A 22573-nucleotide genomic window follows, 5' to 3' on the forward strand; every position below is an offset into this window, starting at 1 on the left:
CGACATATCAAAATGAATAGTAGGAGTAGGTGTCACAAGTTTACTCAAAACAGAAGGTGAATCAAGTGCAGAGCTAGATGGCAGTTCCTTTATCTCCCCTCGTAGTTGAGGGATAACTCTTAGTTTTTTCATATTTCAAGTTCCTCACAGTGATCAGCAGATATAAATCCCAAGTGACTTAGAGAATAGAGCTATGCTCCCCAGCAACGACGCCAGAAAATATTGATTCGACACAAGGGGAGCCAAAGAATATTCTCAAGTATTAACAGTTGAGTTGTCAATTCAACCGCACCTGAAAGACTTAATATCTGCAGCAAAGTGTTTATTAGCAAAGTAATATGGAAGTAACAGTAATGATGGCAAAAGTAGCAGTATTGGTTTTGTAGTGATTGTAACAGTGGCAACGAAAAAGTAACTAAGCAGAGATCAATATGTGAAAAGATCATAGGCAATGGATCAATGATGGATAATTATGTCGGATGTGATTCCTCATGCAACAATTATAACATAGGGTGACACAGACCTAGCTCCAGTTCATCAATGTAATGTAGGATGTATTCCGAATATAGTCATACGTGCTTATGGAAAAGAACTTGCATGACATCTTTTGTCCTACCCCCCATGGCAACGGGGTCCTATTGGAAACTAAGGGATATTAAGGCCTCCTTTTAATAGAGTACCGGACCAAAGCATTAACACTTAGTGAATACATAAACTCCTCAAACTACGATCATCACCGGTAAGTATCCCGATTATTGTCACTTCGAGGTTAACAGATCATAACACATAATAGGTGACTATAGACTTGCAAGATAGGATCAATAACTCACATATATTCATGAAAACATAATAGGTTCAGATCTGAAATCATGGCACTAGGGCCCTAGTGACAAGCATTAAGCATAGCAAAGTCATAGCAACATCAATCTCAGAACATAATGGATACTAGGGATCAAACCCTAACAAAACTAACTCGATTACATGATAAATCTCATCCAACCCATCACCGTCCAGCAAGCCTACGATGGAATTACTCACATACGGTGGTGATCATCATGAGATTGGTGATGGAGGAAGGTTGATGATGACGATGGCGATGGATTCCCCTCTCCGGAGCCCCGAACGGACTCAAGATCAGCCCTCTGAGAGAGATTAGGGCTTGGCGGCGGCTTCGTATCATAAAACGCGATGAATCCTTCTCTCTGATTTTTTCTCCCCGAACGTGAATATATAGAGTTGGAGTTGAGGTCGGTGGGGCACCAGGGGGCCCATGAGGCAGGGGGCGCGCCCAGGGGGGTAGGCGCACCCCCACCCTCGTGGACAGGGTGTGGGCCCCCTGGCGTTGATTCTTTCACCAGTATTTTTTATATATTCCAAAAATATTTTCTGTTGATTTTCAGGTCATTCCGAGAACTTTTATTTCTGCACAAAAATAACACCATGGCAATTCTGCTGAAAACAGTGTCAGTCCGCGTTAGTTCCATTCAATTCATGCAAGTTAGAGTCCAAAATAAGGGCAAAAGTGTTTGTAAAAGTAGATATGATGGAGACATGTAGACGGAAAAGTTTGCAATACAATAGACGTTGTATTGATAGGGTGCTGGTGCACGTATATATGATACAAGGGAAGACCTCTACCTCAACTATACAAGACTAGGAGGTGGGCCACAAATCCAATACACGTGCAATACACAATATATACTCAACACCCCCCGCAGTCGAAGCGTCACCGGAGACATAGAGACTGGATCGAAACTCCTCGAAGACGGGAGTAGGCAATCCCTTAGTCATCACATCAGCAAACTATTGCGTCGTCGGCACGTGGAGAACCCGAACACGGCCAAGGGCAACCTGCTCACGCATGAAGTGAATATCGAGCTCAATATGCTTCGTCCGTCGATGGTGCACCGGGTTGGCGGAGAGGTAGACCACGCTGACGTTATCGCAGTAGACAAGAGTGGCCTTGTGAACATCATAAAGCAAGTCCTGGAGCAGCTGACGTATCTAAGAGCACTCGGCCACGACATTATCCATGGCACGATACTCTGCCTCGGCGCTGGAGTGGGAGACCGTGGGCTGCCGCTTCGATGACCAAGAGATCAACGAGGGCCCAAGGTAGACGCAGTAGCCTGACGTAGAGCGTCACGTGTTGGGGCAGCCAGCCCAGTCGGCATCCGAGTAGGCCACAAGGTCGGTGCAAGCAGAGGCCGTTAGGGTGAGTCCCAAGGACATGGTGCCGCGTATGTGACGGAGAATACGCTTCACCAGAGTCCAGTGAGAGTCACGCGGGGCATGCATATGAAGGCACACCTGCTGGACAGCGTACTGCAGGTCGGGGCGAGTCAGCGTCAGGTACTGTAAAGCACCGACAATAGAGCGATAAAACGCTCCATCAGACGCAAGAGACCCCTCGAGAGCAGAGACCTTCGCCTTCATGTCGACGGGGGTGGGCACTGGCTTGTAGTTAAGCATACCGGCACGCTCCAGGAGCTCGTGGGCGTACTTCTGCTGATGCAGAAAAATGCCTTCAGTCCGTCGGACCACCTCGATGCCGAGGAAGTAGTGCAGGGGCCCCAAGTCCTTGAGGGAGCACTCATCACAAAGACGAGCAGTCAGTCGCTGAAGGAGGTCGGGGGCGGACGCCGTGAGGATGATGTCATCGACATAGAGCAGCAGATATGCAGTGTCAACTCCCTGATGATATACAAAGAGTGAAGCATCAGAGCGAGTGGATCGAAATCCGAGAGACTGCAGGAAGGCTGGGATACGCTGGTACCAAGCCCGAGGCGCCTGCTTCAACCCGTAAAGAGAACGGGAGAGCAAGCACATGAAGTCGGGGTGCTCGGCGTCGACGAAACCAGTGGGCTGCTCATAGAACACCTGCTCGGCGAGATGGCCGTGCAAGAAGGCGTTGGAGACATCCGACTGGTGCACAGGCCAGGCACGCGAGACCGCTAGCTGAAGCACGACGCGAATCGTGCCCAGTTTCACAACCGGGGCGAAGGTGTCGGTGAAGTCCACGCCTGTGCGCTGCCGAAAACCACGAACCACCCACCGAGCCTTGTAGCGCTCGAGAGAACCGTCCAGGCGAGTCTTGTGGCGAAACACCCACTTGCCAGAGATGATGTTGGCACGAGGGGGTCGCGGAACAAGCTGCCACGTGCGGTTGCGCTGTAAGGCGTCAAACTCCTCCTGCATCGCAGCTAGCCAGTGGGGATCCCGAAGGGCGGCGCGAGCGGAGGTGGGGACGGGTGATGGCGTCGACATCGAGGCGGCGCACACATACTCGTCGGAGGAGTAGCGCGTGCTGGGCCGAAGCACTCCTGCTCGGGCACGGGTAGTCATGCCAAGAGGGGGGCAGCAGGGACGACGGATGCCGCGACGGCGGGGGCACCCCGTGCGGCTGGGGGGGGGGGCGCGGCGGCGGCGGAGACGGCGGCGGTGGCGGGGGCCGCGGCGGCAGCAGCGCCGGTCGAGCCGGTGGCGGAAGAGGCGACGTGCGAGGGTGATGTCAAGCCCGTCGTAGGGTGGGCGGGCAAGGTGCCGGGCTCAACCTCGTATGAGGGAGACGGGGACCTGGGGGCCTGCTCGGACTCGACCTCGGGGGAGGGAGTCACGAAGCCAGGTGGTGGCGGCAGAGGGCGCCGTGCAGGGGGGGCAGCCGGGGGCAGCCGTCGCGCATCGCTCCATGAAGGGGGCACGGGGGCCGGCGCTGAAGGGGCCATAGCCGGAGGAACCTGAAAAAAAGGGAACACCGTCTCGACAAAGTACACATGCCTCGAGGTGTACACACGATGAGTGACATGATCATAGCACCGGTAACCTTTGGTGTTAGGAGGGTAGCCAAGAAAGACGCATGGGACGGATCGTGGTGCAAGCTTGTGTGGCGTGGTGGACGCGGTGCTAGGATAACAGAGATACCCGAAGATGCGGAGACCATCGTAGGACGGTGGTGTGCCGAAGAGAAGGTGGTGAGGGGCGTAGTTCCACCGAGGGCGACACGGACGAATGTTAACTAAGAGAGTGGCGGTAGCGAGGGCATCGGGCCAAAACCGAGTGGGCAAGTTAGAGTGAAAGAGTAATGTGCGAACGCAGTCATTAAGAGTGCAGAGAATGTGCTCGGCGCGGCCGTTCTGCTGGGAAGTGTAGGGGCAAGTTAGACGGAAGGTGGTGCCGTGAGAGGCGAGAAGTGTGCGAAAAGCGACATTGTCAAACTCTTTTCCGTTATCAGTTTGGAGTGCGAGTATGGGGCGACCGAACTGGGTGGTGACATAGGAATAAAAGGCGGTGAGTGTGGCGAAAGCATCGGATTTACGACAGAGGGGAAAAGTCCACACATAATGAGAATAATCATCTAAAATCACCAAGTAATATAGATAGCCCGTGTTACTCGCAACGGGAGATGTCCAAACATCACTATGAAGTAATTGAAACGGAAAAGTGGAAACTGAAGAAGACGCACTAAAGGGAAGACGAACGTGTTTGCCTAAGCGACAAGCCTCACAAGAGTGCTCGTCGAGCTTATCACATGAGAAAGAGAAACTCCTAAGAACTTGACGTAAGACAGTGTGGTTGGGGTGACCCAAGCGAGCGTGCCAAAGGTCAACGCCGGCGGCAAGGGCGACGGGTGTGGATGTGGAGGCGCCGGCGTGCACGGGGTAGAGCTCATCGGGACTGTCACATCGGTGAAGGACCATCTGGGTACGGGCGTCTTTCACAGAAAAGCCAACACTGTCAAATTCAACAGTAAGTGGGTTCTCACGAGTAAGACGACGAACGGAAACTAGGTTCGTGACTAAATCAGGTGAAAGAAGAACATTAGACATAGTGATGGGTGTGGAAGTGGAGGGAAAACTAGTGCTACCGATATGAGTAATAGGTAAGGAGGAGCCATTGCCGACGGTGATACGAGTGGGTGTGTGAACGGGAGTGGAGGAGGTTAGGTTACCGGGATGAGCTGGCATGTGCGCAGTAGCACCCGGGTCCATGTACCAGTCGCCTCCACCGACAAAGCTACTCGGCGATGGCGTGGAGTGCTGAGCGGCGAGGAGGGTGGGGTCCCATGGCATAGGTACCGGCGGCGGCGGAAGGCTCCTGTAGGGCGGCGCCGGGACGGGCGGGCCATAACCACCGAGAGGCGGCCGTGCAAGGAGGGTGCCGTAGCCGGCACCAGTCGGGTGGAAGGGCGCGCCGATGAACGCCTGGTGGCCAGCGGGGAGAGCATGCTGATAGTGCGGCGGTGGAGCGGTTCCACCGCAGATGGTGAAGTAGCCCAAAGAGTCCATGAAAAGCGTCAGACACGGCAGGAAGATGAAGGGGGGCGGCGGCGGCGCGCGAGGAGGCGCTGCGCGGCGGCGGCGGTGGGGAGCGGCGGCGCGCGCGAGTAGGCGCTGCGCGGCAGCGGCGGCGGCGGAGGGGAGCGGCGGCGGCGCGCTCGGGAAAGCACTGCGCGGCGTCGGCGGCGGTGACAGACGAGCGCGACGGCTGAGAAGAGCGGCGTGCGCTGGGAAGGAAGGAGGCGGGGCGCACCAACGGCCGGGTCAGGCGGAAGCAGCAAGAGCTTCGATCGAGCCTGGCAATAGCTAGCAATCCACGTGGACACGCTTGTATACGAAGCTCGAGCTTGGCAACAACTAGCAATCCACGTGTACACACTTGTATACAACCATGAGGAAAAACTCGATCTGGAGTGGAAGAGTCACAGCTCGATCTGAAGTGCAAGGGAATCCAGCGAGCGTGAACACACGGGTGCACGCGCGTAGATGAAGCCACGCGAAGGAAACACAGCGAGGCAGGAGTGGCGGCCGGCGCGTAGGGCGCACGAGCGGCGGCGGCTGGGTGGCGGCGGCCGGCACAGGGAGGCGCGCAGGCGGCGGTGGCGACGGCGGAAGCGAGAAAAAAACCTAGGAAACTGATACCATGTAGATGGAAAAGTTTGCAATACAATAGATGTTGTATTGATAGGGTGCTGGTGCACGTATATATGATACAAGGGAAGACCTCTACCTCAACTATACAAGACTAGGAGGTGGGCCACAAATCCAATACACGTGCAATACACAATATATACTCAACAAGACGTATCAACAATCAGTGTATGCGTGGTTGTTTATTTGACGTACCATTCATGATATGGCCAAAGAAATAAGTCTGCATGGGACGTGTTTTCGAAGAAACGGGCGACCTTGTTAATGGCCCACTCCTGTTCATCCTTAGCATGTAATACTGTGCCATTTGCTAATGCATGACCTATGAAATACACACTCTGCCTTTTTTATTCTCTGCGCGATCAATCTCCTAAGGGGAATAAAACACAGTTAGCTATTTATCGTTTACAACCTTGTATGGAGAAGTTGATCAGGGTTTCTTAAGTACTTACGAAATCAGGCATCTAACAAGAGTGGTATCGAGCATGTTGAATTTGAAGAAGAGATGCAAGTCCTCGAAACCCACAGTGAAGGAACCCAGATCATGACAAAAATGATCTCTATTGTAGTGGACTAGCAGAACATGATGACCTGCTGACATTTGATCCATGCAATATTTATATAACGTGCGGCAACTAGAACTGCACTCATCAAGGTGTTCGCCAACAAGAAATGGCTGGACATGGACGTAATTGCGTGCTTCAAGTATGCCCGCTTTATTTTTAGCAAGAGACGCATTGAATTCTGCATCATCCATGTTGTCAGAAACAATATTACTTTTTGATTCAAACAACTTGCTGGTAATTTGGTTCTGGGCGATGAGTGCCTTAAGTAAGAGGCTATTGTTCTCATTCCTCCTCGGTCCCAGGGCCCGCCTCCTCATGGGTGCAACATTTTTGCCCGCTTCCTTCTTGGTACTTGAAGATTGACCCCCTCCCGATGAGAGGATCGATGGTGATGACGATGGTGACGATTTCCCCCTGCCAGAGGGATGTTTCCCCAATAGAACAGCTCCACCGGAGCCCTAGATTGGTTCCGCCAAGGTTCCGCCTCATGGCGGCGGTGCTTCTTCCCGAAAGCTTGCTTATGATTTTTTTCCAGGACGAAAGACTTCATATAGCCAAAGATGGGCACCGGAGGCCTGCTAGGGGGCCCACGAGATAGGGGGCACGCCCCCACCCTCGTGGATGGTGGGTGGCCCCCCTCCGGTGCTTTCTTCGCCCAATATTTTTTATATATTCCAAAACTAACTTCCGTGGAGTTTCAGGACTTTTGGAGTTGTGCAGAATAGGTCTCTCATATTTGCTCCTTTTCCAGCCCAGAATTCCAGCTGCCGGCATTCTCCCTCTTCGTGCAAACCTTGTAAAATAAGAGAGAATAGAAATAAGTATTGTGACATAATGTGTAATAACAACCCATAATGCAATATATATCGATATAAAAGCATGATGTAAAATGGACGTATCAACTCCCCCAAGCTTAGACCTCGCTTGTCCTCAAGTGGAAGCTGGTATCGAAAAATATGTCCACATGTTTAGAGTTAGAGGTGTCGATAAAATAAAATACGGACATGAGGGCATCATGATCATTCTTATAACAACAATATATATATATATATTGTCATATGATTTCTTATTCTAAAGTAACAATTCATTCACAATTTCAAGTATGAATCAGGAACTTCATTGAAAACTAACAAACTATAATCTCAGTCATTGAAGCAATTGCAATTTATCATAACACCAAAAAGAGTCAATATAAGAGCTTTTCAGCAAGTCCACATACTCAACTATCATTTAGTCTTTCACAATTTCTAACACTCACGCAATACTTATGAGGCACTACTGCAAGATGCTGCTAACGCGACACTACGACCAGATACCCTTCGAGAAACTGTGTGCGATGCCATAATCGCAAACGGTGCTGTATGAAAACCGTCGAAAATGTGTAAAACGTTTGCGATGATGGATGCATCAAACACGGTTCAGGTTTTAGTTGCGTGTGTGATGAAGGGCATACGGTTCAGTTCAATGAACTGTTTGCGATGAGGAGGAACAAAAGAAACGGGCAGCCAGGTGGAGGCGTGTGCGATACACAACATACGGTTCACTCGGATGGACTGTTTGTGATTAGGCAACACAAAAGAAACGGTCAGCCAGATCAAAGGTGTGTGCGATATACAACCAGATCAAATGAACCAAATTGTGGGTGCATTCTGTTATTGTATACCATGTGAGGAATAAATTGAATTTGGCTGTAGTAAATACATAAGAAACAAATACAATTGCTACAATTGGCTGTAGTTAACTGTTTGGTTAACTGTCTGATCTTCTATTAGGAGTATGTTATATTGTGCAATGTGGTGCTCAGTTAATGTTTGGTTCATTTGTTGTGGTGTTTAGTTAACTACTTGGTTCAATGTTATATTGTGCAATGTGGTGCTCAGTTAATGTTTGGTTCATTTGTTGTGGTGTTTAGTTAACTGCTTGGTTCAATTCTACAATGCGATGTCCAATTGTCATGGGTAGAATTTTATATTGTTGTGCATGTGAGAAATAAATCGAATTTGGCTGCACTTAATACATGAGAAACATATACAAGTGCTATATTTCCTAGTTCTTAATCATGCTTGGTTTGGATAAATGGGTTTTCCCCGTGGCTTGAATTAATCTGATGAATCTGCAATGTGATTATTTTTCATCAACATATTTACTAATAGCATGCGAACCCTTACTTAACCTGATGACTAACTACCTTATATGTGTTGCAAGCAAACATTGGGAAGCACTGATGTTTACAATCGAGATTAGCACGTGCATGGTCTGTTGTCTAATAACACATTATTGTGCAATTGCAGGAACCATTCTAATATTTAGGTTCTTAACAATTTGGTCTTGCACATGTAAGTCCTGCTGTCAGAGGTTTTGACCCACTGTTCGACCCTTTTTGCATATGGGGAAATGAGTTGTCCATGAATATCAGTCAAGTCAAGAAACTCAGAAAGATTGTTAGGATAAAGTGTGACGCCCCCGATTCAATCGTCCACTAATCATACACACAAACTTGTACGATCAAGATCAGGGACTCACAGGAAGATACCACAACACAACACTACAAATAAAATAAGTCATTCAAGCATCATATTACAAGCCAGGGGCCTCGAGGGCTCGAATACAAGAGCTCAATCATAGACGAGTCGGTGGAAGCAACAATATCTGAGTACAGACATAAGTTAAACAAGTTTGCCTTAAGAAGGCTAGCACAAACTGGGATACAGATCGAAAGAGGCGCATGCCTCCTGCCTGGGATCCTCCTAAACTACTCCTGGTCGTCGTCAGCGGCCTGCACATAGTAGTAGGCACCTCCCGAATAGTAGCAGTCGTCATCGACAGTGGCGTCTGGCTCCAGGGCTCCATCGTCTGGTCGCAGCAATCGGGTATAGAAAGGGGAAAAAGGGGGGAGCAAAGCAACCGTGAGTACTCATCCAAAGTACTCGCAAGCAAGGAACTACACTACATATGTATGCATTGGTATCAAATGGAAAATGGGTAACATATGTGGACTGAACTGCAGAAAGCCAGAATAAGAGGGGGATAGCTAGTCCTATCGAGGACTAAGCTTCTGGTAACCTCCATCTTGCAGCAGAAGAAGAGAGTAGAGGGTAAGTTCACCAAGTAGCATCATGTAGCATAATCCTAACCGATGATCCTCCCTTCGTCGCCCTGTGAGAGAGCGATCACCGGTTGTATCTGGCACTTGGAAGGGTGCGTTTTATTAAGTATCTGGTTCTAGTTGTCATAAGGTCAAGGTACAACTCCGGGTCGTCCTTTTACCGAGGGACACGGCTATTCGAATAGATCAACTTCCCTACAGGGGTGCACCACATTTCCCAACATGCTCGATCCCCTTTGTCCGGACACACTTTCCTAGGTCATGCCCGGCGTCGGAAGATCAACACGTCGCAGCCCTACCTAGGCACAAAAGAGAGGTCAACATGCCGGTCTAAATACTATGGCGCAGGGGTCTGGGCCCATCGCCCATTGCACACCTGCACGTTGCGTACGCGGCCGGTGAGCAGACCTAGCAACCTCCATTACAAAGGAAGTTACGTTACGTGGTCCAACCCAGCGCGCGCCGCTCAGTCGCTGACGTCAAGAAGGCTTTGGCTGATACCACGATGCCGAGTGCCCATAACTGTTCCCGCGTAGTTGGTTAGTCCGTATAGGCCAGTGGCCAGACTCAGATCAAATACCAAGATCTCGTTAAGCGTGTTATTATGAAGTAACCGCGGACGCCGACCAAGGCCAGGCCCACCTCTCTCCTAGGTGGTCTCAACCTGCCCCGTCGCTCTGCCACAGTGTAACAGTCGAGGGCCTTCGGGAACTCAGGCCCACCTCTACCGGGATGGAGCCACCTGCCCCTTCAGCCCCCAACATTGGAATTACTCGCGGGTACTCAACGAGCCGACCCGACTTTAGTCATCGCCTGTATAGCATGTATATATGTATAAGTATATACCCGTGATCACCTCCCGAGTGATCACGGCTCGATATTATAGCATGGCGGACGGACAAGAATGTAGGGCCACTGATGATAAACTAGCATCCTATACTAAGCATTAGGATTGCAGGTAAAGATAACAACAGTAGTAGCAAGGACAGGCTATGCATCAGAATAGGATTAACGGAAAGCAGTAACATGCTACACTACTCTAATGCAAGCAGTGTAGAGAAGAGTAGGCGATATCTGGTGATCAAGGGGGGGGGGGCTTGCCTGGTTGCTCTGGCAAGAAGGAAGGGGTCATCTTCGATGTAGTCGAACACACAGACATCGGCAACGATTTCGGAGTCTACCGGAAAGGAGTAACGGAGGGGGAACACAATAAATAATTTGGAATTTGTTTAATTCGAGAATAAAACAACAAAAACTTGTGTTACCTAGTGTTACTCTAGCCTATGTGTATGACAATGGGACCCGGGGGGCTGGTCAACCATTTCACTTTGACCGGTAAAAAGGTAAGATAGGGTCCACATGTCATGATCTTAAATACTTTAAATCTAATTCATTTTTTAATACCAGTGGGATCCACATGTCATTTGCACTATACCTAACCACTAATTAGTCTAACTAGTAGGAGTACTAATTATAGCTAACTACAACAGGGCCGGTCAAACTCTCTCACACACAATGCACGCACACAACGCACATGACCAGGCTTGGACGGGGCAAGCTCTCTGATAGTCTGATGGATTTCTTCAGTAGTCAGTTTAGTTTGGTCAGTTATTTCTTCAGCCAACAACTTTGCAGCTATGAGCTAGAGTGGCTAGCAAACAGCAGCGGCAGTAGCTAAGGAACAACTGTGGCATCGGCTATGCAGCGGCAACAGCAAGAGCAACTGCAGCGTAGAGCAGCACCAATACACGGCAGCAGAGAGTAGCAGCGGACAACTACAGAGCGGCAGCGGCAGCGGCTCACAAGTGCAAACGGAGACGGCGTGGCCGGCGCGGGACACGCAGGGACGACGTGCACGGAAGACGACCTCGGGGCAGTGAGCGCGAGGCGACAACGGCGCAGAGAGGCCGTGGCGCGGCGCAGTGAGGAGCAGCAGCAGAGCAGTAGTAGCACAAGGAGCAGCATCAACCGAGCGCGTGCGCGGACGGTGCCAGGGAGCAACCGGCAGCGGCGGGGCACACACGGACGACACGGTCAGGGCGTGCAGGCGTGGGTGCGCACGGATGGGGTAAGATAGGACGCGACCGGGGGCTCGCGGGCACGGACAGTGGGCACGGTGAGCGGAGCTCTGGCCATGGTGGACGAGCTCACGGGGCGACTACACGACGACGAATTGAGGCAGGTAAAAAGGGGGAATCGGCGGAGGGCCTCACAGCGGTTCTCGACAACGTGCTCGGGAGGTCGGGGAAGCGCCAAGGGAGGAGATCCGGGGCGGGGAAGCGACGACCGGACGCGGGGAAGACGACCGATGGCGAGCGCATGCGGCCTCCTGGCTCGAGCCCTTTGGCGTGGTGATGGAGTCGACTATGACGGAGCTCCCGGACGCCTTCTCGTGGCTCGGGGTGGCTGGTGGCCGCGTCAGTGGCGAGCGGCGGCAACGGCAGCGCTCGGCTCGAGAGTGAGATGCGAGGGAGAGGGCGAGGGGGAAAGTGTCATAGGGTTTCGAGCAAGAAGGAGGCGGGGCCCTTGTAGGCAAGGGGGGAGCCCGTGGATGGCCTCCACGCAAGGCATGGCGCGGCCATGGCGTGCCGATGGGTGCCACGAGCCCCCTGCCTCCCTGTAGCAAGAGGTTGGCGATGGTAGGGGTGGGCTGGACCTGTTTTGCTAAAAGGGCCAAGGGTCCAGTAGGTTTAGGTCCCCTTCTAATTTTCTATGTTTTGTTTTTTTTCTTAGCTTTTGCTTTTTGTTCACTTTTAATTTTCAATAGTATTTTTGGTTTATAAAATATGAAACTTACACCAATATTGTCATTGCAAATTAGGTCACTGTCACAAAAAGATTGGCAGTTAAATAAAATAGATTAGCATTTTTGTAAATCAAGAAGGCATTTAATTTATTGTTTTGGCCACTGTTTATTTATTTAAGGGCACTAAACCATTTCATAAAAAGTCGGTTTCTCCACCAATGTTTATTATGAATGACTTTCTACATCTAGAACATTTTAGTTTTGACTTTTGGAAACTTTTCTAGTTTGACTTTATTTTAATTTTGAATTTGAACGAATTTTGAATCATCGCGAGATTATCAACAGTAATCATGGTGACGTGGCAACATTAGTAGAGGCTTACTGTAGCTTAATTATAGGGGCGTCACAATTCTCCTCCACTACAAGAAATCTCGTCCCGAGATTTAAGAGGTAGAGTAAGGGGGAAAAGTCTGGTTACGAAATCCTAACGGATCTTCTCGGTCTTGGCTGCTCTTCTCAAAGAAGTTAATCCCTTTCGTTGATGTCTTCAATTCTCTGCTTCAGGTCATCATGATGAAGTCGTCATTTTTTTAGAATCCTGTTGTACTTACGAATAGGTAAGGGCAGCTCGGCAATGATAGAATGCTATAAAGGGTAATCGTTTGGGGCTATCCCAGGAATGAACACATGAGTATCTCTCGAGTTGAATGAATGAAACATATCGAGAGCCAAGTAAGAAGGTACCATAAGAAGTTTCAAGCGGATAGACAATCGTTCGTTGCCTGAAACGGAGTGTGAAAGGGGTTCAAAGCAATAGGAATAAGTATTGTGTTCAATACCAGAATTCATGATCACACAGAAGGTGGCTAGTGAATTACATACGAACCCAAGCGTGAGGAATAACTTTGGAAACATGGAGTGTATAGGAGAGTCAGGTTTCGATCCTGGGACCTGTGGGTTATGGGCCCATCATGTGGGTTAAAAGTAGGAGGAGCGGTGACATCTTGCATGGTCATGATAGCAAGGCATGTCAGAGGGTAGCCTGTCAGTTATGTCGGCAACAACATCGGTACCAAGGGCGAGGGATGAAGAGAACCATTTTCCTGCTTGTTGAAACGAGGCGGACCAATAGGCAAAGTTCTCGTCCATCGGTGGTTACCGAAATGTCATCAACAATAGTAACATGGTCTTACTAACAAGGTTGTACACCAGGGTGTTTACACAAGCAGCGAATCATTACTGCTTAGATCATATAAACCACGAGAAAAGGTTAAAAAAGACAATGGAAAGGAAAGTGTGATTATCTGATTAAACAGAACAATGGAAAGGAAAATGTGTTTAAACACATATTTCAGGGGTATATACTTCCCAAGGACAAGCAGAGCATGATATCCATGATAGGATAGAAAGTAGAAAACCATTTAGGTAATGGGAGAGAATTTTCATGGCATTGCCCATAAAACGATGTTTGGATAATGGATAAAGAAAATTTAGCATTGCGCTTTCAATGCTCTTATTGAAAATCAAAGTACCACAAACATGCTCCGAGATAGCTTGGACATGGCAACAGGTGAAGATCAGACTTTGGAAACACAAAGGATCCATCAGGAATAACTTGTAGAATAAGTCTTACAATTTCCTCATGGAAGAATGGATAACCTTGCTGAAAGGGAAACTATAACAATAGGTCCTCCGGCCAGGTGTGCTAGGCATGACATCATCTTACCGGGTCATATAAAGACCAATGTTATAACTCTTGGAAATATGTTCCAACCATTATATCTGACCGAGATCCAGATCTGATTGGCGTCAGGATACCGCAGACTCGGGATGCCTGAGAAGAGAGGTGCAACACAAATTGTCGAGATGACATTGTAAGATTCTCGAGAATTGAACTGTGGAAGCGAGTTCTGAAACAAGAGTTCATCATTAAATCAAGGAGAGGTGAGGAGGTGGCTGATTGACTCAGCGACAATTCATTGAGATTTTCAAAAGATGGATTTCCACACTTCTGTGAACAAGGGGATATCATTTGTTAGATCAAATGATACAAAGAGGTATGCTCAAGGAAAACATACACAGTTAAACATTGGTTGAAAGGTCCACCCAAAATATGGGTTTAGGTAGCATGATCAAAGTTAGAATGGTGATTCGATAACCAATGGTCTAAGAATGAATTATCGACCATTAACTTCAAAGCAATAGGGTTGCTAGAAGTTTTGAACCCGCACAACATAATTCAATTATCGTTTTTCTGGTTAGAAACAACGCGGGGACCAAGGAATGTACGGATATGGCAAGAAGTATCACCTATATCAAGAATTCTTAAGAGGTGGTGAAATTCCCACGACATTCTTGACATAAAAAGAAGGTAATACTCCAAGGTAAAGGAGAACAAATGCTGGATAGCAAGGACCTCAAGGTATAACACAAAACATGATCAAGTTTATGTTGGAGGGATGGCAATAAAGTGGTCGATGATAACACCAATCTTCGAGGACATGGATGTTATTTCTCATCATGAATTCAATTGATATCTTGGAAGACCTCGGATTGTTGATGATGATCACGGCACATTTCTCGAGAGGTTTCCAGAAGATGTAACCGATCGGCGATGACATCAAGTCAACAGAATGATGAAGCGAAAAGTTATTGAAACCATAGGTATGACACAAACTTGAAATCAAGCTTGTTGTTCAAGGACAATTGATATGACGAGGAAGACCGATGCAAGATTAGCTTACCGTCGAAATTTTTGCTCCGGGAAGAAGGACCAGGTAGCATAGTTAAAATCGGCACGACAAGGATATAGCCAAGCAGGCTAGGAATGACGTGATCGAGTTAAACTCGTAAGTAATTAAGGTTACAAAGAGTTGATTAATCGCGGTGCGGACTTGAGTCAATTATGAGTGTCTTTGAGTGTTTAATAACTCAGAGTGCGTGAAAAATTGGAATCAGTGAGAATATAGCACTGGATGAAGAACTCATAAGAAGTTATGCAGTTCCATGATAATCTCGAGATACCAGGGGGTAATACTCGACGACAGATCAAAGTAGAGGTTGGACTAGGGTAATGCTCTGCAGAAGACAAGTGCCCAAACTTGCAGAGAAATGGAATCAAGGAGAAACATGGTCGGAACCACGTCCACAGATACAAGATGAATGTATAACAAGGGGATAATTATTTTAAGAGAAGCTTCCATGATAAGGTATACATCGTGTCCATGGGCATGAACACAGGGTTCAAGGTCGACTTCCAGTTTTTCAACGCATAACCTTTCATTCACTGCTCTACATAAAAATAATTTCGGTGTCAAAACCTACCTGGTGAATTACCAGAGGAGTATGGCCCGTGAAAACTTTCGAGTTCACATAGATTAAGGAAGGCATAAGTTCAACCCATCGAGGCTTCTTAGAACATATACCATGAACTTCAGGAGTAAATAACACAAGCTCAAAAGTGAGCATGGTTGACAAAAGTAGAGGATACAATTTAACAAAGGCATTATGTATCAGGTAAAAAAACTCATAAGGATTTTGGTTGTGAAGGACAGTGTCGGATAATAACCCGGCAATGGGTATGGCGGTCCACAACGGGGCTGATGTGAGTATCGGTACTCAATCAGAGGAAGAAGGAACGCCAAGGCATCAAATTATAGAAACAACTGACTAATTCAAAGCTTAATGCAAAGAATTTTATGATTTCCAAATTAAGGGCTCAGAAGCAATCGTTCTGATTGAAAATGAATAAGTTCAGTAGACTTAGAAGCACAACCGATCAAGGCATTGATTGGCCAAGAACCAGCTCATATCCAAATGACGTCTGAGCCGGAAGGATGAATTCTAAGATCTGATTGAGGATTGCGAGCATTCGCAACAAATTGAATCAACAGACTCAAAATGATAATGACAAGAGATGCCAATAAGATTACGAGACTTATGGAATTAATCATAATGCAAGCAAGCAAGAATTTCAAGAGCAAGAGGATGCTTAGGATTTTTGGAAGATCGAATGGTATTTCTAAAACTCTTGTGAAACACATGAACAACTAGGAGAGAGCGGATATTCGATAAGTGCAAGGAATTATCCGTAAGGGTATTCATGAGGCAAAAACTGTAGAGCAGTAAGCTCAAAGGATCCTCGGAACAAAGGAGAGTGGTTCGGGGCATCTTGTATTAACAAGATCAACTTGGATTAAAATTAGGAACGACGGGTGTAAGTACTTATCCATAGGGATAAATCAGTGGTAGGGAATTGCAAAAGCAACGAGCACAAAGTCTCGAGAACACCGGAGAGTATCTTCGAAATCCTTCGGTGCACCAAGCAATCATCTGGAGTGAGGGGCTCTCCGGGAGGAAGTAGTAACGAGATCCTAAAGTTAGATTTTAGTAAATTCATTAAACCCGAATAGGAGAGATATCAGAGTCCTAGAGTAAAGATCGAGGAGTAAAAGATCCTAGTACCACCCAATGGCGACGTGGGCCCATGGGCCGCACAACCATGTTAGTAAAAAAGTTTTGCAATGTTTAGACTCGACTTCGGCCAAGGAGTGTGGAAAGGGGATTCCTATAGGTAGTTGGCTCTGATACCAACTTGTGATGCCCCCGATTCAATTGTACACCAATCATACACGCAAACGTGTACGATCAAGATCAGGGACTCATGAGAAGATACCACAACACAACACTACAAATAAAATAAGTCATTCAAGCATCACATTACAAGCCAGGGGCCTCGAGGGCTCGAATACAAGAGCTCGATCATAGACGAGTCAGCGGAAGCAACAATATCTGAGTACAGACATAAGTTAAACAAGTTTGCCTTAAAAAGGCTAGCACAAACTAGGATACAGATCGAAAGAGGCGCAGGCCTCCTGCATGGGATCCTCCTAAACTACTCCTGGTCGTCGTCAGCGGCCTGCACGTAGTAGTAGGCACCTCCCAGGTAGTAGCAGTCGTCATCGACAGTGGCGTCTGGCTCCTGGGCTACATCGTCTGGTCGCAGCAATCGGGTATAGAAAGGGGGGAAAGGGGGGAGCAAAGCAACCGTGAGTACTCATCCAAAGTACTCGCAAGCAAGGAACTACACTACATATGTATGCATTGGTATCAAATGGAAAATGGGTAACATATGTGGACTGAACTGCAGAAAGCCAGAATAAGAGGGGGTTAGCTAGTCCTATCGAGGACTATGCTTCTGGTAACCTCCATCTTGCAGCAGAAGAAGAAAGTAGAGGGTAAGTTCACCAAGTAGCATCGTGTAGCATAATCCTAACCGATGATCCTCCCTTCGTTGCCCTGTGAGAGAGCGATCACCGGTTGTATCTGGCACTTGGAAGGGTGTGTTTTATTAAGTATCCGGTTCTAGTTGTCATAAGGTCAAGGTACAACTCCGGGTCGTCCTTTTACCGAGGGACACGACTATTCAAATAGATCAACTTCCCTGCAGGGGTGCACCACATTTCCCAACACGCTCGATCCCCTTTGTCCGGACACACTTTCCTGGGTCATGCCCGGCCTCGGAAGATCAACACGTCGCAACCCTACCTAGGCACAACAGAGAGGTTAGCATGCCGGTCTAAATCCTATGGCGCAGGGGTCTGGGCCCATCACCCATTGCACACCTGCACGTTGCGTACGCGGCCGGTGAGTAGACCTAGCAACCTCCATTACAAAGGAAGTTACGTTACACGGTCCAACCCGGCGCGCGCCGCTCAGTCGCTGACGTCAAGAAGGCTTCGGCTGATACCACGACGTCGAGTGCCCATAACTATTCCCGCGTAGTTGGTTAGTGCGTATAGGCCAGTGGCCAGACTCAGATCAAATACCAAGATCTCGTTAAGCGTGTTATCTTGAAATAACTGCAGACGCCGACCAAGGCCAGGCCCACCTCTCTCCTAGGCTGTCTCAACCTGCCCTGTCGCTCCGCCACAGTGTAACAGTCGGGGGCCTTCGGGAACTCAGGCCCACCTCTACTGGGATGGAGCCACCTGCCCCTTCAGCCCCCAACATCAGAATCTCTCGCGGGTACTCAACGAGCCGACCCGACTTTAGTCACCACCTGTATAGCATGTATATATGTATAAGTATATACCCGTGATCACCTCCCGAGTGATCACAGCCCGATAGCATAGCACGACAGACGGACAAGAATGTAGGGCCACTAATGATAAACTAGCATCCTATACTCAGCATTAGGATTGCAGGTAAAGATAACAACAGTAGTAGCAAGGACAGGCTATGCATCAGAATAGGATTAACGGAAAGCAGTAACATGCTACACTACTCTAATGCAAGCAGTGTAGAGAAGAGTAGGCGATATCTGGTGATCAAGGGGGGGGGCTTGCCTGGTGGCTCTGGCAAGAAGGAAGGGGTCATCTTCGATGTAGTCGAACACACAGACATCGGCAACGGTTTCGGAGTTTACCAGGAAGGAGTAACGGAGGGGGAACACAATAAATAATAGAGCAATCAAATGTAACACAAAGCAAGACGCGACAATACGTTGTGCTAGGGGTGACCTAACGTAGGGATAGGTGATACCGATGAAAGGGGAAACATCCGTGAAAGTATCCCCGGTGTTTCGCGTTTTCGGACAGATGAACCGGAGGGAGAAAGTTGTGTGTTCGCTATGCTAGAGATGTGTGACGGACGAACGGACTACGTATTCGGATTCATCTCGTCGTTCTGAGCAACTTTCATGTACAAAACATTTTCATCCGAGTTATAGATTAATTTATATTAATTTTCTAAGATTTAAACATTTTGGAATTTGTTTAATTCGGGAATAAAACAACAAAAACTTTTGTTACCTAGTGTTACTCTGGCCTATGTGTATGACAATGGGACCCGGGGGGCTGATCAACCATTTCACTTTGACCGGTAAAAAGGTAAAATAGGGTCCACATGTCATGGTTTTAGATACTTTAAATCTAATTTATTTTTTAATACCAGTGGGATCTACATGTCATTTGCACTATACCTAACCACTAATTAGTCTAACTAGTAGGAGTACTAATTATAGCTAACTACAACAGGACCGGTCAAACTCTCTCACACACAATGCACGCACACAACGCACATGAGCAAGCTTGGACGGGGCAAGCTCTCTGATAGTCTGATAGATTTCTTCAGTAGTCAGTTTAGTTTGGTTAGTTATTTCTTCAGCCAACAACTTTGCAGCTATGAGCTAGAGTGGCTAGCAAACAGCAGCGGCAGCAGCTAAGGAACAACAGCGGCATCGGCTATGCAGCGGCAACAACAAGAGCAACTGCAGCGTAGAGCAGCACCAATACACGGCAGCAGAGAGTAGCAGCGGACAGCTACAGAGCGGCAGCGGCAGTGGCTCACAAGTGCAAACGGAGATGGCGCAGCCGGCGCGGGACACGCAGAGACGACGTGCACGGAAGATGACCTCGGGGCAGTGAGCGCGAGGCGGCAACGGCGCAGAGAGGCCGTGGCGCGGCGCAGTGAGGAGCAGCAGCAGAGCAGTAGTAGCACAAGGAGCAGCATCAACCGAGCGCGTGCGCGGACGGTGCCAGGGAGCAACCGGCAGCGGCGGGGCACACACGGACGGCACGATCAGGGCATGCAGGCGTGGGTGCGCACGCATGGGGTAAGATAGGACGCGACCGGGGGCTCGCGGGCACGGACAGTGGGCGCGGTGAGCGGAGCTCCGGCCATGGTGGCCGAGCTCGCGAGGCGACTACACGACGACGAATTGAGGCAGGTAAAAAGGGGGAATCGGCGGAGGGCCTCACAGCGGTTCTCGACGACGTGCTCGGGAGGCCGGGGAAGCACCAAGGGAGGATATCCGGGGCGGGGAAGCAACGACCGGACGCGAGGAAGACGACCGATGGCGAGCGCATGCGGCCTCCTGGCTCGAGCCCTTCGGCGTGGTGATGGAGTCGACCACGACGGAGCTCCCGGACGCCTTCTCGTGGCTCAGGGTGGCTGGTGGCCACGTCAGTGGTGAGCGGCGGCAACGACAGCGCTCGGCTCGAGAGTGAGATGCGAGGGAGAGGGCGAGGGGGGAAAGTGTCATAGGGTTTCGAGCAAGAAGGAGGCGGGGCCCTTGTAGGCAAGGGGGAGCCTGTGGATGGCCTCCACGCAAGGCACGGCGCGGCCATGGCCTGCCGATGGGTGGCACGAGCCCCCTGCCTCCCTGTAGCAGGAGGTTGGCGATGGTAGGGGTGGGCTGGACCTGATTTGCTAAAAAGGCCAAGGGTCCAGTAGGTTTAGGTCCCCTTCTTATTTTCTATGTTTTGTTCTTTTCTTAGCTTTTTCTTTTTGTTCACTTTTAATTTTCAACAACATTTTAGGTTTATAAAATATGAAACTTACACCAACATTGTCATTGCAAATTAGGTCACTACCACAAAAAGATTGGCATTTAAATAAAATAGATTAGCATTTTTGTAAATCAAGAAGGCATTTAATTTATTGTTTTGACCACTATTTATTTATTTAAGGGCACTAAACCATTTCATAAGAAGTCGGTTTCTCCACCAATATTTATTATGAACGACTTTCTACATCTAGAACATTTTAGTTTTGACTTTTGGAAACTTTTCTAGTTTGACTTTATTTTAATTTTGAATTTGAACGAGTTTTGAGTCATCGCGAGATTATCAACAGTAATCGTGGTGACGTGGCTACATTAGTAGAGGCTTACTGTAGCTTAATTATCCGGGCGTCACATAAAGAAATTAGCGACAAAAAACAAAAAGATCTATGTCTGTACAATTAAGAAGACATCAGTTCACTACAGGATGGTACTAACTATTATACCTTGCATTTTTTTATTCCTTTGCCCCATTTCCAATATAGAGAAGATATTTATGCACATCCTTGTTTTCAGGCCTTTTCAAAGCAGTTCACTGATGATTACCTCTCAAACCACCTGTATGGTCAGGAGGCGAGGAAGGTATTCATACAACACCCACGGTTCAATATTGAAGTGTTCCTGAAGAGGACGAATGATGGATAGTCAATCATCCACAGACACTGGTCTAAAGTTACAAAGACCTTCAACATCAATGAAGGCTCAATATTCGCCTTCTCCTTCAGCAGTTTTCCAGACGAGATACATCTGTCTATGTACGGTCTATAATTCTAATTTCGAAAGGTTATAGATGTTGCATGTGAAACTTGGTCCTGGTGTGTAGTTGTCTAATAGGATAGCTGAGTGCTGAAGCTATATGATGTTGTACTCTGAAGTATTTCAATTATGAAAATGAAATATATTGTGTGCTTAATATGAAATGTCAATTAGATTAATAAATGGATTATGAATAATCGGATAATTAGCCTGCTAGTGGCGAATTAGCCTACTAATTGGGTTTTTCTATTACAAACGGTTGTTAAAAAAATACCTTGGGCGATGACCTCAGGCAATGCACACAGTTTATAGGAATAAACCGTGTTGGATCAATGACCAATCACACACGACTCTCTTGAAAACTGTTTGCGTTAGGCCACCTTGCGCAAACGTTAACCACATGAAAACTGTGTGTGATGGACATCCTTTGCCACATAGTTTCTTCCATGGACCGTGTGTGATATATTCAATAACGCAAGTGATTTAATGGAAAAAATTGTGTGTGATGTACCTGTTAACGGAAACGTTTTCCTTCGAGCGACTGTGGGATGTACGTACGAACGGAAACGTTTAGCGGGGACTGACTGTGTGGGATGTACTTGCGATCGGAAACAATTTCGCCGTATAATTGTATTTTTAGCTCTAATGTACGTATTTCCGTATTTGAGCGCTCGCTGATCGCACACGACCTCATTTTGCCAAACGTGTGTGCCAGGAGGGCATATCCCCGATAGTTTCTGGGTCGTGTGGGAAGGACCCCCCTATCGTCCACACTCACTTGGCGACGGTTCCAGATGCCGTCGCGGAAAGGAGTTCTAAACCGTTTGTTTAGGAGCTCATTGTACTAGTGAGTATGAAGCTTTAATCGGACACAGAGAAAGATAGGGGCTTATAGTTTTGCCTCCCAACCTTTTACCCCAAGGGTAATGTCAATAATAATAGTTTATGAAAACCAACATCCAATTAGCTATATATATCAGGATCTTTCCAACACACAGTGCTTGCCAAAGGATAAAATGTAATAAGTAAAGGTGAAGATCACCATGACTCTTGTATAGAGTATAAAACAAAAATAAAAGATAGGCCCTTCGCAGAGGGAAGCAGAGGTTGTCATGTGTTTTTATGGTT

General features: G+C 48.0%; 1 long non-coding RNA gene across 1 annotated transcript; it reads right to left on the reverse strand.

Moving 5' to 3' along the window:
* Positions 1 to 17037: 17037 nt before the first annotated feature.
* LOC147964960 (uncharacterized) lies at positions 17038 to 20545 on the reverse strand. Its single transcript, XR_015608077.1, has 2 exons — positions 20106 to 20545; positions 17038 to 17340 (listed from the first exon to the last, which is right to left on the reverse strand). It is a non-coding gene; the product is annotated as an uncharacterized LOC147964960 (long non-coding RNA).
* Positions 20546 to 22573: the final 2028 nt, after the last annotated feature.

This window comes from Triticum urartu, chromosome 6A, assembly GCF_056163025.1.
Source record: "Triticum urartu cultivar PI428250 chromosome 6A, HENAU_Tu73, whole genome shotgun sequence".
Lineage (NCBI taxonomy): Eukaryota > Viridiplantae > Streptophyta > Magnoliopsida > Poales > Poaceae > Triticum > Triticum urartu.